General features: G+C 35.0%; 1 protein-coding gene across 4 annotated transcripts in view; it reads left to right on the top strand.

The window, feature by feature from the left end:
- Positions 1-242: 242 nt before the first annotated feature.
- znf516 (zinc finger protein 516) overlaps positions 243-14,100 on the top strand; it is a 72,342-nt gene continuing 58,484 nt past the window's right edge. For 2 of the 4 annotated variants that reach the window (XM_087293723.1, XM_087293725.1), the window contains exon 1: positions 243-505. The gene's annotated coding sequence lies outside the window, so the exon portion shown is untranslated. Of the gene's footprint in view, positions 506-2,238; positions 2,469-14,100 lie in introns of those variants that run through there. The other 2 variants (XM_087293722.1, XM_087293724.1) reach the window with 1 other exon arrangement.

Here is a 14,100-nt window from a genome sequence, read left to right as displayed (position 1 = left end):
AACGCACACGTAGAGAATATCATTATATAGGCTATGACATTATACAAACACAATAACCTGAAATACAGAAAAAAAGAACATCACATGTCCTTGACCCATATTAATCACAATCCTCAACTGTCAGACATCATGCATTATCGCTTTGTAGACAGAGCCTGGAGCATTCCAAGTGTTCTCAACAGCAGACTTCTGCATCACCCAACTTTATGCTGAACAAACAATAGTCAATGAAAGAGGGAGGAACCATTGCCGCTCCAGGTGTCGCACCAAACACACGGGCCACTTCGCTGTCCATCCGTCTCGATCTGGATCAACGTCGTGTCGTGTCATCACATTGTTTCCTCGAACTGCAAAACCTACACGATCCGATCGCTTTGATTTGCGATTTCAACGCCGAAGTCGTCCGGAAACTGCGGATGCCACTCAGTTTGCCATCATCTCGGAGTGTCACCTTGCGTTTGTGCCGTTGCCCCACAACTTCATTACGTCATTTTTATGGACCGAGGTAAGTTTCGAATCGCATTCTGAGAAAAGAATCGATCATAAACAGTAGGATCGCATGATCGTACATGGTGTTATTAATAGTTCGCGACTTTGAAGGGAGATCGGACGGGAGATTCCGCTTGCTGTCGTGATGCGAATAGGCATTGTTTCAGCGAAGCTCTAATTGAGATTAGATTAAGATTAGAGATCAATCTAGTGACAACTCACTTTATATGACAGTCGCTCTTGGAATGATTGCTTTCTTTGTGGTTGAATAGCAGAACATAAAACAGCCTATCGTGTCGCGCACACACTCACACACATAACCTCTGCCATAACCCATTCTGTTTGTCCATGCGCTATTTTTAGGAAGTTTCTCTTCTGAAGAGCCTACCATTGAACCGTCTGTATATAAATGTAATTCAATGGAGTTTGACGATTTCGAGTGTTCAGGTCATTGCATACTAATTCAATTGATGGGTATTTCAGTATACGTTGTGGAAGAAATATTTCGAAACAAGAAATCCTTATTGTGTTTGCTGCACTCTGCTGACGAGATGATCATTGAGATTGGCTACGTGCAACATAACAAGAAAGCAAGCATTTTTTTTTTTAGCAAAGGGTGTGTTAGACAATGACGTTTGCATATACGGATAACGAGTTTTAACATAGCTACTTTTTAGAACCGTATAAAATGCAGTTATTCTGTTGGCCCTGACTTTGTTGTAAACAAACAACTTAAACTGGTGTAATATTTAATTGCTGCATTTAATTATAAAATAGCATATTGTCGTGATATAAAGTATTTTTACTTGTAATATAATGAGTCAGGTTAATGTGCTTTGATTCATTAAAATGAATCGACTCGAAAGAGTCACTTCAAGGATTAGTACTCAGATGTCGTTTATGGGTGCGTTGTTGATTTGCTAAACGAGTTGGTTCATCTTGGAGAGTCCTACTTCGTGATTCGAACGATCTTACACTGAATCGACTCAAAAGAGAATCATAATCAGGAATGTTTATTAGTGTTTGCTGTAATGTAATTAAGTAAACTGAGATTCTGAAAATGCGCATTTAAGAACCGATAGCGGGAACGATCATTTTTTTGTGTGTTGTTGTTAAACCTGCTTTAAACACGATTTACTTTTTATATGTGATCATTTAAGTCTCTTTTATAGATAGGCTATATTTTAATAAAAAAAATAATGCGACTTTGACCCCGAATACATTTAATTGAATGTTTTCTTGGCTTTTAGATTTGTACAGCGCAGAAACAACAATTTATTTACACACTTAATTTACCAACATCCACTTTATGCATTTCAGATCGTGCATTCCACTTTAAATATGAACTAAGAACCGACCCTAACTCAGCAAACAGCTGTGCATTTAAATGATAAACTTGTTGATGCAGAGCAACACACGATCCATCACTGGAAACCAATTATTTTAGATGGAAAAACATGGAATGCAATGCCCAGCATTAAATTAGGTTATCAGCTATCTTCCATCATTGTATCGATTTTTTTTTTTTTGACATGATTACTTTCAAAAATCAAAGCTATTATTAGACATTTTGCATATTTTTTTTTCTTTCGTACAATAGCGATCAATAGCTTCGGATGGTCTTAAATCTAAACCCAATGTTACTTTGAGAGCTAATACAGACTAGGGCGGGGCTTTGCTGCTTTACTTTTTTGTTTTGTTCAGTTTTTTTTTCCTCCCCTCTCCCTGAAAGCTTGTCGGATGCTTGTCAGTTCGCATTTAGCTTACCATTATCAAGGCTCAAAGCCTGTAGAGGACGACGGACTGCGATTTACAGGGAGTTTTTGGATAACGGTCCCGTTGAATTGGGATCTTCACTATACAGGGATAAGGAATATGCGAATGAAACATTTGCAACACAGCAGAGGATGTTCGTGCTTCCTAAAGAATGTGCATGACTGATCTTTCACATAAGGACACTTCATGAATAAAAGCATATGGTAAGGCATTTTATGGTTTTATCAAACTAATTAGTGTGTAGACATATTGGCCAAATAGTATTTTTGATACGCGAAGCAGCTGTAACAAATCGCTAAAGTTGAGAAAACAGGTTTACGGTATTATCAAAATATTTTTATTCTAACTAAATCCTGCTACTTATGTTTGCATGCTCATTTTCATACAGGGAAGACTACTTATTGTACTTATTAGCTTGGAAACAAACTGTTTAACTGGTTTTGCTGTTGTTTGATAAGGATAATGAGCCGAATGAAAGGGAGGAGGACGTGTAAGCATTATTATCATGGCTGTCATGGTGCCAGGGAACATCTGCTGGTGCGAAGCTGAGAGTTCATGTAACAGTCAAACAACTTGAGGGAGGTTTCGTGATAAATGGCCCAACAGGCATGTTCAGGGCTCTTTTGTTGTGTTATTAGGTGAATTTGCTGGCATAAGGGCTGCTGCTGGAATGGCGTCAGCATACTAGTTAATACCCCTGTGCTTTGTGATGGGCAGGGGGGGCTCTGTTTTTGACCAACACGACTTTGAATGGGATACTTTTGCATGTAGGAAAGGGTTGCTGATGGCTTTGCTGATTTTATATATATATATATATATATATATATATATATATATATATATATATATATATATATATATATATATATATAATTTTTTAAAATTATTATTATTATTATTATTATTTTATTTGTTTATTTTTTAAACAACAATTGGGAAACTTTTTGGCCTATTTGTCAGACTCATGAGTCACGTGAGCAACAAATAATAATAAAAAATTAATAAACCAAATAAATAAAAAATATATAGAAACATGCTGCTGAGTTTAAAAACACACACACACTTGTGTTGTTTATAACCTAATTTTACCTAAAAAAAAAAAAAAAAAAAAAGTTTGGCACTGCGCCCAAACAAATTCCTACTGAAAGCTCATCTTTTGAGAGATTAAACTAAAATTTAAAACATAACCTTTATTTTTATTTATTTCTTCTTTATTTTATTATTATTTTATTTGGTAACTATTAAATATTTTATTTTTAGATTTATATTTTAAACGTATATATTTATAGTTTTACTTTTTTATAGTAATTTGCTTTGGGAAATATATTTCATCTCAAAATTGAATATAAGATCCTTGTGAATGTTTATAACAATAGAAATATGGTAAATCAAAATAGGGGGTTTAAAACATAACAACAGTTTTAAAAACAAAACCAAACAAAGCAAAAGCCATGTTTTTCTAAAAATAGTTAACGCAGATACGTGACTACTTACAGCAACAAATGCATATTTTACAGTTGTCATGAGGCAGTCGAGTGTTTAAAAAAGCAGCTAGTTATTCTTTCTCGACAGATAACATCCTCACCTTGCAGCAGCGGTGGGAGAAATTTGCATGAGCCTTTACTAAAGTTACTTCCCTATTATGTGCAGCTGGTTACTGTTCTCTGCCTCAATGAAGCAAGTTGTTTACACGGCTTCAGTTCACGCACTACACACCTTTTGACAGTGCAAATCAAACAAACTCCAGCACGTTCATTCGGGACTAAAAGAGTGGGTGTTGTACTGCTTGTTTGAGACCTAGGAAATCTCAGCCGTGACTTTTTAGAAAAGGGGTAAGATGTTTAGTGCTTTGTTCTTTCTCTGAGAAGCACCAACATGTTGAAATGTCCAGCATTTTTGTATTTCAAGACTATTTGGGGGGTGGTGGATTGGGGGGATTGTTAAAAAAGTAATTAACAGGTAGTTAATTTGGTTTAACAACTGCTTAAATGTAATGGATTTTTAGAATTTGTCCAATTGTTTTCCATCAATGAGCACAGAATGTCAGTAGTCTTATTTGTAGCCTTATTAAATATCTAGAATTTTTGGATTTCGAGATGATATATATATATATATATATATATATATATATATATATATATATATATATATATATATATATATACATATTTTTTTTTTTTTGTCTATGAGAATGCAATGAACAAATTTAAATCTACAGTGAGTATAAAACAAGGCTGAATAGTTGTTGGATTTTGAATGGAACCAAAGCTGTTTATTCCAGATGTCTGGTTCTCCAGTCTCATTTTCTTTCCTTCTATTTTCAAGTTTTTGTTCAAAAAGTGATTACCAGGTAATAAATGTGTTATAACTACTGCATACATATATATTTGAGTACTGTTCAATCCCCTAAAAACATTATTGAACTCAAAATATAGTGCTCATTAACTGGGGGAAAAATTGTTTGAGGTTTTTGGAAGACTAGTTTTATTTATTTTTTTAACTGAAACCAAGCATTTATTCCAGATATTCAGCTCTCAAATCCCTTTTTTCCTTTCTATTTTCAAGGTTTTGTTTAAAAAGTGATTAACATCTAATAAATGTGTTGTAATTACTGCATAGAGATAATTGAGAACTACACAATCTCTAAAAACTTTATTAAACTCAAATATAGTGTACTCATTAACTGGAAAAAAATATATATTTAAATATATATATATATATATATATATATATATATATATATATATATATATATATATATATATATATATATATATATATATATATATTTTTTTTTTTTTTTTTTTTTTTCCAAGACTGGTTTTAATTTTTTTGAATCTGAAATGGAAACTAAGCTCTTTATTTCAAATATTTGGGCCTCCAATCATTTTTCTTTCTTTCTTTCTTCCTATAGGTTTTTGTTCAAAAAGTCATTAACAGCTAATAAATGTGTCATAACTACTGCGTAAATATAGTTGTGTGTACTATACCAGGCGTTCTCAATTTCTATGAGGTCCGGTGTCCTGCAGGTTTTACAGTAGCTCCAACCCCAAGGTAGCTAATCAAGCTCTTACTTGGCTTTCTAGAAACATCTTTCCAGGTCTGTTGGAGGTAAGTTGGAGCTAAAATCTGCAGGACACCGAACCTCCAGGATCGTGTTCGAGAACCCCTGTACTATACAATCTCCTACAACACATTATTGAGCTTAAAATATAGTACATTGATTAACCTAATAAATAAAATGGGGGATTATTTTCAAGAATAGTTAAAATTATTTTAGATTTGAAATGCAAACTAAGCTGTTTATTTCAGAAATCCATGTCTCCAATCCTTTATTTCCTTTCTGTTTTCAAGTTTACTAATAATAAAAAAAATGTTTGTAATTTTTCAAGACTAGTTTATTTTATTTTGGATTTAAATCTAAACTAAGCTCTATATTCCAAATATCTATGTCTCCAATGCTTTTTTGTTTTCTTTTTCTATTTGAAAAGCTGTTTTCAAAAAGTGATTAACAGGTAATAAATGTTTCATAACTACTGCATAAACAATTGAGTATTATACTTTCCCTTAAAAACTGTATTGGACTCAGAATATAGGGCTCAGTATTTTTATTTGAGATTTTTTCAAGACTAGTTTAAATAATTTTGGGATTTAAAATGTTAACTAAGCTTAAAATAAAGTACATTCATTATCTGAAAAACAATTGTGTGATTTTTTACAAGACTAGTTAAAATTCTTTTGGATTTGAAATAGAAACTAAGTTCTTTATTTCAGAAATCAGTCTCTCTAATCCTTATATTTTAAATACAACCCAGTATATATATATATATCCAGAAAATTAAATAACATTGAACAAGTATCTAGTCTTAATTCCATGCTGTCCTTTTGTTGTCAGACTATTTTGGCTCTGTTTATGGCTTGAACTTGCGGTGACCTTGCGTAGTTGACCCTGTACGTCCCCTCGACATTCTACTATGACTTAACAAGCATTTTCCAGTCCTCGCGCAACCCTTAATAGCCCAAGATCCGCTGGCTGTAGGATAGGACCATTAACATTATCAGTGGCTTTGAGTACAGGCAGTGGGGAGAGGCTAAAACAAAAGGCACAAGGGTGGCATTGTGAAGGATCAGCAGTAGATTACTGGAATTCTTTTTCCATGGCCCGAATAAGCTTCTAGTTCCCCCATCTGGACACATGAGAAAAGCTTACATTTGCAACTTTAATATTTTAATACCTTTGTTATACTGAAGCAATTCGAGGCTGCTTAGCTATTAGTGTCATTTGGATTCAGAAGATGTAATAACGGGCGTCGTGAATGTAAGACCCTTTTGCCGTAATGTTTTATGATGCAATCTGTTGATTATTTAAACATTTATAGCAGGGAAACAGATTTTATGAGTTGACTTTATTGCTACAGTACTGGTAATGCGTATTATGGCATGTCACAAAGCTGTTAAATGTTTCATTGATGCATCATTACTTCTCTTTGCTCATTAAATCAAACACACATACGCTCATGTACACAAATAGATAAGATGAGAGATGGAGGACTGTTGGCTAAAATGCAGTTTTACCAGTTCTGGATTGATTTGAATAACTGTCTGTTTGATAAACAGCTGACTGTTGTGTATTTTGGTGTAATAGAATCATAATCAGGAAAATGGTTTCATGTGCAGTGTTCGGTTCGAATTACAACTTGCCATGTATCCTTAAGAGCAATAATTGTGAAGTGAATATTAATATATTTTCTGACGTAAGCAGTTGTTGCATTAAAGGGATGATATTTTGCAACATAGGCTCATTCTGAAAACGGGACCCTATACACATATATGGAGATCACGACTTATGTAGCCTAATGTACATATGGCTGATTTTCGTCTTTAAATTGAACGCTATGGGGCAGTATGATATCGTTCCTTTTGGCGCTTACCAGCTGACCGCTTACCTCCATATGGACAACTTTCTCGCTGTTACAAGTTTGTCCGGTTAGCTCGCAATGTCCGTCGACAGACTTGAGATGCAAAGAAGAGTAAACCATGATGATGGGGTTTGAATCTGGTGAAGAACGTTTCCAGAAAGCGGGTCAGACAAAAACAGAAGCCAAAAAAGTAAAATAAACAAGGTAATAACAGAGTGAAAATGTGGTGTCTGTCCACCGAAACTGTCGGTTGGGTTTAGGGAAGGAGGAGGGTGGGTCAGTTGATCTGTCAGTCAGTTAGTCAGTCAGTCAGTCAGTCAGTAAGTAATTCAGTGTGAATCTACACTGGTCTCACGGTTCGGTTACGATTATTATCATGCCATGAAATCAGTTCAATATGATACCTCAGTCTATTACAGGGCATTGACAATGCGTTCCATTCACACTTTTAAATTTTACTTCACAGCACAACAATTCTTGTATTAAAATGTAAAAATATGTTTATATTTATAAATTATTTGTTTTACAATTTTGTCTTATAAAATAAGCAGTCAGATATATGAACTGTACCTTTAAAAACTCAAGTACAGGCAAATTAACAAACGTAAATATTGTAACTCTCAGTTTCTGAATGTTGGAGCAAGTTCTTACACCCTTTTGATTGGTCACGTACTCAACAGAAAGGGATGCGATTGGCTCTAAAACTCTGGTGCAGTTCACCAATGAGTGACACTGATAAACGGCAGCTGCGATCACAGCTGATCCATTATAGATGCGGAGCGGAAAGCTCGCTCTGCAAACACGCACTTATGTCTGTATCCAGAAGTATCAATATAACAGCCGAGATGAGAGAAAAAGTTACCTCGCGCCAGCAGGTCAAATGACCACACTCAGGGAGAGAGAGCCCGAATTTGAGCTTACTTTCATTTTCTCAATAGCAGTGAAATAGCAGGGCTCCTGTTGTACCTTCAGCGTTAATGAAAGACTGTCCAGCAAACACACACGCAGTAAATTGTCCAGAGTTTCTGTGTTTTTAAGTAGTTGGAGCATTTTAATTACTCACACTCGCCTCCTTCGCGATAGTACGCTACCACAATATAGGCCATATGAAATAATTTACACCAGTACGTAATAAGTAGCTATGATCTATTACTGAACTGATATTGAATTGTCCGTGTCTGCATTGAAGTGCACCGAAGAAACAGTTTGACAACCCTATTTCAGTCAGTCGACTGCGGCCTCTGGTGGATTTATAGGATGTATTTCTCGATCTCCAGAAATGTATGTAGTAGTACATTTTCAGAATATTTCTGGGTTGATATTTTGTCATTATTTATGTCATTTAACACACCCAAATGACTAATTTCTTCAGCAGTGTCAACAGTAGTGTCAACAACACAGGAATACAAAAAATAGTAGAATATATCAGTTCTGGTTAAATAAGAAAATCACATCTTTCTCTCTCTTTCTCTGTGTGAGTGGGTTTTGTGTGTGTGTGTGTATGTGTGTAAAAAGAGATAATAGTTGCAGTCTTCTAAAAAATAATCATTCAATTTATTGAATTAGCAAACAAACTGTTTGATTGATAGACTCAGTAACTCACTTAAAAAGACTTCACTTATTTCATTACTGTATGATTCAGCATTTTTAAATGAATCTTTTGAATGAATGATTCTGTGACGTGCATTTTTACTGCCGTAACACAATACTGCCGTAATTATGTAATAATACAACCTTTTTTGAAGCGTGAAGTTACATTTGAGTGGTGATAAGTTAAAAAGTGAGAATTGATTCCTCAATCTGAATGTAAAGAAAGCAGCTTTAAAGTATGATTCATTTTCAGTTACAATTTTAAAATCTGTTTCTATTAGAACTCTCAAGAATTTATGCTATTACTTTAGGCCAGAAATCAACAGACTGAATAGAGGAAATAAATTGGAAAAGATTTATAGTATAAATGACCATACACACTTATAACCACACACTTATTACATAATCATCAAAAACCAATCATGGTTGGAAGATGTTTAACAATCAGAGTGTATTTATTTATTTTTATTTTTTGTCAAGCCACATTTCATCTTGACCTGGTTTTGCTTGAAATTATGTTGGAATATTTCAGGTTTGATTATTTCGAAACACTGAGTTTCGCTTGTGCAGCTTTAATATTAATTTATCTAAAATCATATTGTAGATTATATTAAAAAAGTCATGGTCACCATTCACTTTCATGGTGTTGAAAGAGCAGTTTGGAAATACTACTATAAATCATCTTTGTATGTTATGTGGAATTGATTTGACAGTCAATACATTTTCATTTTAGGGTGAACAATCCTTTAAATTAGCTATTTCTTCAATAAAGAGTGTGTATTGGAATATGCACTTTAAAAATAATAGGTTGATTCAACCCCATTAAATATTGACAAATGTACATTGCAACAATTGGGTTTGTCAAAGTTTGACCTAAAATAGGTTAAAACAACCCAGCATTTTATAGACTGCAATTAGTTTAGACAGATATCGTCAATTTATATGCTACCAAAGTTTAACACTCACACAACATTGAATTAGTAATTGTGCCAAGGCAGCGATAGGCAAGCGATAATTCTAATATCACCAAAACACCTAACTACATCTTAACTGACAACACAGCTGACATGACTATTGAGTTTGCATGTAAAATAACTTAATAGTTATTAGTTAGAGGTGACTATATTGTCATTAGCAATGATGACTGTGGTAATTTGCATGCAAATGACACATAAGTAATCCAGTGCTATTATAAAGCACTAAAGTCTCACTTGTATTTATTGCTTAATTCCTACTGGACACCACAGAGCACCCTAGCACAAAAAAGTCCACAGGCGATAGTCATAGCAATAGTAAAACTTATTATAAATGCATTCAGCTATCTGTAGCTGAATAAAAGACAGATAGATATGTTTTGACTGATGAAATGTGTGCACGTTGAGCAATATTTTTAGGGATGTGTTGTAGTAAAAAAAGTGATATTGCACAACTTTGGGGGAAATTTTGTAATAATAAATAAACAAAATTCTGCCGAACATGTTTTTGAGATGGTTCCTTGGTGGGTAAACGAACCCTCCGGTCTTCTGTATTATTAGCTACTGTGCTATTAGCTAGTTGCTATTTTATTGGCTGATATGGCTGAACTCTCTTGAGTAATCAGTAAGAAACTTTGATATTGAATGATATTATGCAGCACTGTAACCTAGTTTTGAGCATGTTTTTTAGATGTTTTTTGGTGGTTAAATGAATCCCCCACTTTGTTTTTGGGAAACATGCTTATTTTACATCTCTTAGGTAGAAATTTTAGTTTTGCCATTTTTTTAATCTAATCAGCTACAGGGAGCTCTTTTAGCTTAGCTTAGTATAGCAAAAATCATTGAAACAAATTAGACCATTAGCATCTCACTCAAAAATGAAAATTGAAATGGAAAAAAGTATGACATTTTCACACATTAAAACATAAATTAGATGTTGTGTCAACATTTACACACTGCCGCCAAATCCTTAGTCCATCCTTCTTTTTTTTTTTTTTTTCTAAAGCCGTAGCAAGCATTTCAGATTTATTTTGACAATTCAGAAAAACCGAACAACAGCAAGCCAATATAAGAATGGGGTCTGAAAAATAAATCCACATCATCTTGCAGCACAGAGCATTTTATGACAAATAAAGTGTGGAATATAAAGACAAATTGTGGTTGATGGTTGAGAGTGATTCTATTGGAGCCTATTGTATGCTGTTTCAATGCCTGGTGTGTTCCATGCACCTTTCCCATGCCACTGTTGGTGTGTGTGTGTGTGTGTGTTTGTCCATACCATTGACATACTGCCAGTTTCTGTTCAGGATCAACTCAATAGACCCAATAATTCCTCTTTCTTTCTTCATCATTCACTTGCTCGTTAGTTGTTTCAAACCTTCATGACCAGGGCCGGAGTGGGACTCCTTTTCAGCCCTGGAGTTTCAAGCCTCAGACCGGCCCACCTCAGTTAACGATTGACTATATTAAAATAAGGTCATTTCCAATTCAGTTTCTAATTACACTATCACGTCTTTTTTGAGTAAACAGCTGCTTTAGAACTTCAAATGTTCAACAACCCTAAATAAATATGAAAAAATAAATGACTCAAACCCGGGTCGGTGGCATCATAACCTAACGTGCTAACCACTAGACGACAACAGCAGTACATTGAGAAGTAACTTATCTGAGATATATCATAATTAACCTGCAGGCTGCATCTTGCTCACGTGAAAATAGATAAAAAGAGCAGAGCTGCAGTAAAAATATTGAATAAGAAGACTGTGGTCAAGTACATAAATAAATTAATTTAAAAAGTGTGACTGCTGAGAGCAACAGATTCTGGGGCTAGGGACACCGGCCCTCGAGGCCAAAAAACGGACCGGCCCACCTGGAATTCTCCCGGTCCTCCCGATTAGCCAATCCGGGCCTGTTTATGACTTTCTTTCTTCATTTGAACACAAAAGAATACATTTTAAAGAAAGCTGGAAACATTTAACTATTGTCACCCATAGTATTTGTTTTCTTCTTCCAACTCAGGCACATTGTGAAAATGTGCCAAATATGTCCGTGGAGGTACATCCAACAAATACCGATGTGTATGCTTTTTCAGATTGTTATGTTTTCTAACTTTGCTAGACCCGTAACAATAAATAAAATAAAATTTAAACAAATAGGACGCCTCTAAATTAACGAGGACTCCTCATCTCCTGTTCAAACGAAAAAAACAACAACAACAAAGACGATTGACCAAAGAAATAACATAAAATCAATTTATTTGATATTTAACTTTAAAGGAGACATAAAAATCTAAAGGTAAAGCCAAAATAACAAACAAAAAACTCAACAACTAACTAAGTTTTAAACCCTCTTACCTGCACATGAAATAAAACAAATGAAACAACATTCACTTACATCCTTACTAACCACAAAACAAAAAGGCACCCTACTCATCACATGCGTCTCCGTATTGATCTCAATAATAGCCAACACTCAGCATTAAATTTTGACAATATTGCTGAGCAAATACAACAAAAGTTTTTCCGCAAATAAACAAAACAAGACGGGCAAGGGGAGACTCTCTGAACGATGTTCCGGTCTGGTTTAAATGAACTTCACCAACACGCCGGCACGCTTCCACGTGTCAACACCTGATTTACTGCACCTGTGCTCTCTTTATGAAACCTGTCAGAAAGACAGTAGATAGAGGCCGAGAGAAGAGAACCACAACAAACAAAGGCATACACAATAACACATAGAAAAACTCACTACTTCAAACAAAATAACTTCTTTTGTATTATTGTATTAATCAAAGAGAAATACAAAACACAGATCACTAATTTCTCTCGCGAGTGCCATTCGCACCTGCTCTTCTCGCGTAAATACAACAGAGGTCACTGTCAACTGACTGACTGACCGATCAACTGACCCACCCACCTCCTTCCCTAAACCTAAACGATAGTGTTTTCAAATTGACCTGCCTACCCACTTCCCTAAACTCAACCGACAGTTTTAAAAAGCAATCTAGAAAAAGAAAAGCCCTAACCTGATTTTTACCACGTTTTCAGATTTTACCACATTCTTACCCTATTATTTACTTGTCTATTTTATTTTTATTTTTTGGCTTTGGTTTTTGTCTTAAATGCTTTCTGGAACTGTTTTTCACCTGAATCAAATTGTCATGGTCAACTCACTGCATCTCAAGTTCGCCAATGTACATAGCTAGCTAACTGGTCAAGCTGGTAACAGTGGGAAAGCCGTTCATATGGCGGTAAACGATCAGTTGGTAAGTTCGAATAAAGGGACGACGTCATACCGCCTCATAGCGTTCATTTTAAAGATGGAATGCTGCCATACGTACTTCTGGTGTATATAAATGTATATAGGGCTACGTTTTCAGAATGAACCTATGTTGCCTACTTCTATAGTCAATGGTTACAGGTTTTAAGCTTTCTTCAAAGTATCTTCTCTTGTGTTCAACAGTAAAAAAGACAACTCAATAAGGTTTAGAACAGAAGCACTTGAGCGTGAGTAAATAGGTTTGAAAGCACTTGAGGGTGAGTAAATATTGAGTAAATTTGTATTTTTGGGTGAACTATCCCTTTAAACTTGTTGTTTTATATTGTTTTGCAAATTTATTTCCACAACAAATTCATGCATTTGACTCGCTTGGCAAATTTTTAGGATAACAAAAAAAACAAACAAACACGTGAAACGTGAAAAATTTTACCCTTAAAACCGGTCTGAATCATAGCCCGCTTGATTTGAATACTGTCATGTTCTAGCTTGAATGTTAAATGTAATATTGTAGAACTGAATAGACATTTACACTGATCAAATTACAGTTGTCAAATTGTGCCAAGCCAGCTAAATGTGATAATTATCCCAGAATCAGGGACCACTCGACTACATCTTAAATGACAACCCAGATGACATGACTAATGAGTTTGGAAATGAAAGAACTTAATGAGTTGCCAAATGCTTACAGCCTGCAGACAGATAAGCAGACACGCGCTCAGTGTTTTTGATGTCTTCAAGCTGGCACCGCGGCCGAGCAGCACCAACATGCGTGGTCAACATGTGGGTGGTAATCCAGCTATTAGGGTAATCTGCTCAACCCACCAATCAATATAGAGCACGCCCATCCTCCAGCACAGCCCTGTAACAGGCAAAATTAGGGCTGAAGAAAAATGATTTAATCACTGGGATTAAGTGCAGCTGAAGGGGGAGGAGAGACTCCACGTGAAGAATTTAATTTGCCCAGTTAAGATGTTCAGGTTAAGAGTGAACAGATGTCTTTTAAAATCGCTTGATATTTATATGATTATATGTTGGTTTGTGCTTTTTTTAATTGAGTAGGCAGCAATTTGGAC

Source organism: Danio rerio, chromosome 19 (assembly GCF_052040795.2).
Source record: "Danio rerio strain M-AB ecotype USA chromosome 19, GRCz13ab, whole genome shotgun sequence".
In the NCBI taxonomy this organism is placed as follows: Eukaryota; Metazoa; Chordata; class Actinopteri; order Cypriniformes; family Danionidae; genus Danio; species Danio rerio.
The sequence above is the reverse complement of the archived record's forward strand: the minus strand, read 5'-3'. Positions and strand labels throughout refer to the sequence as shown.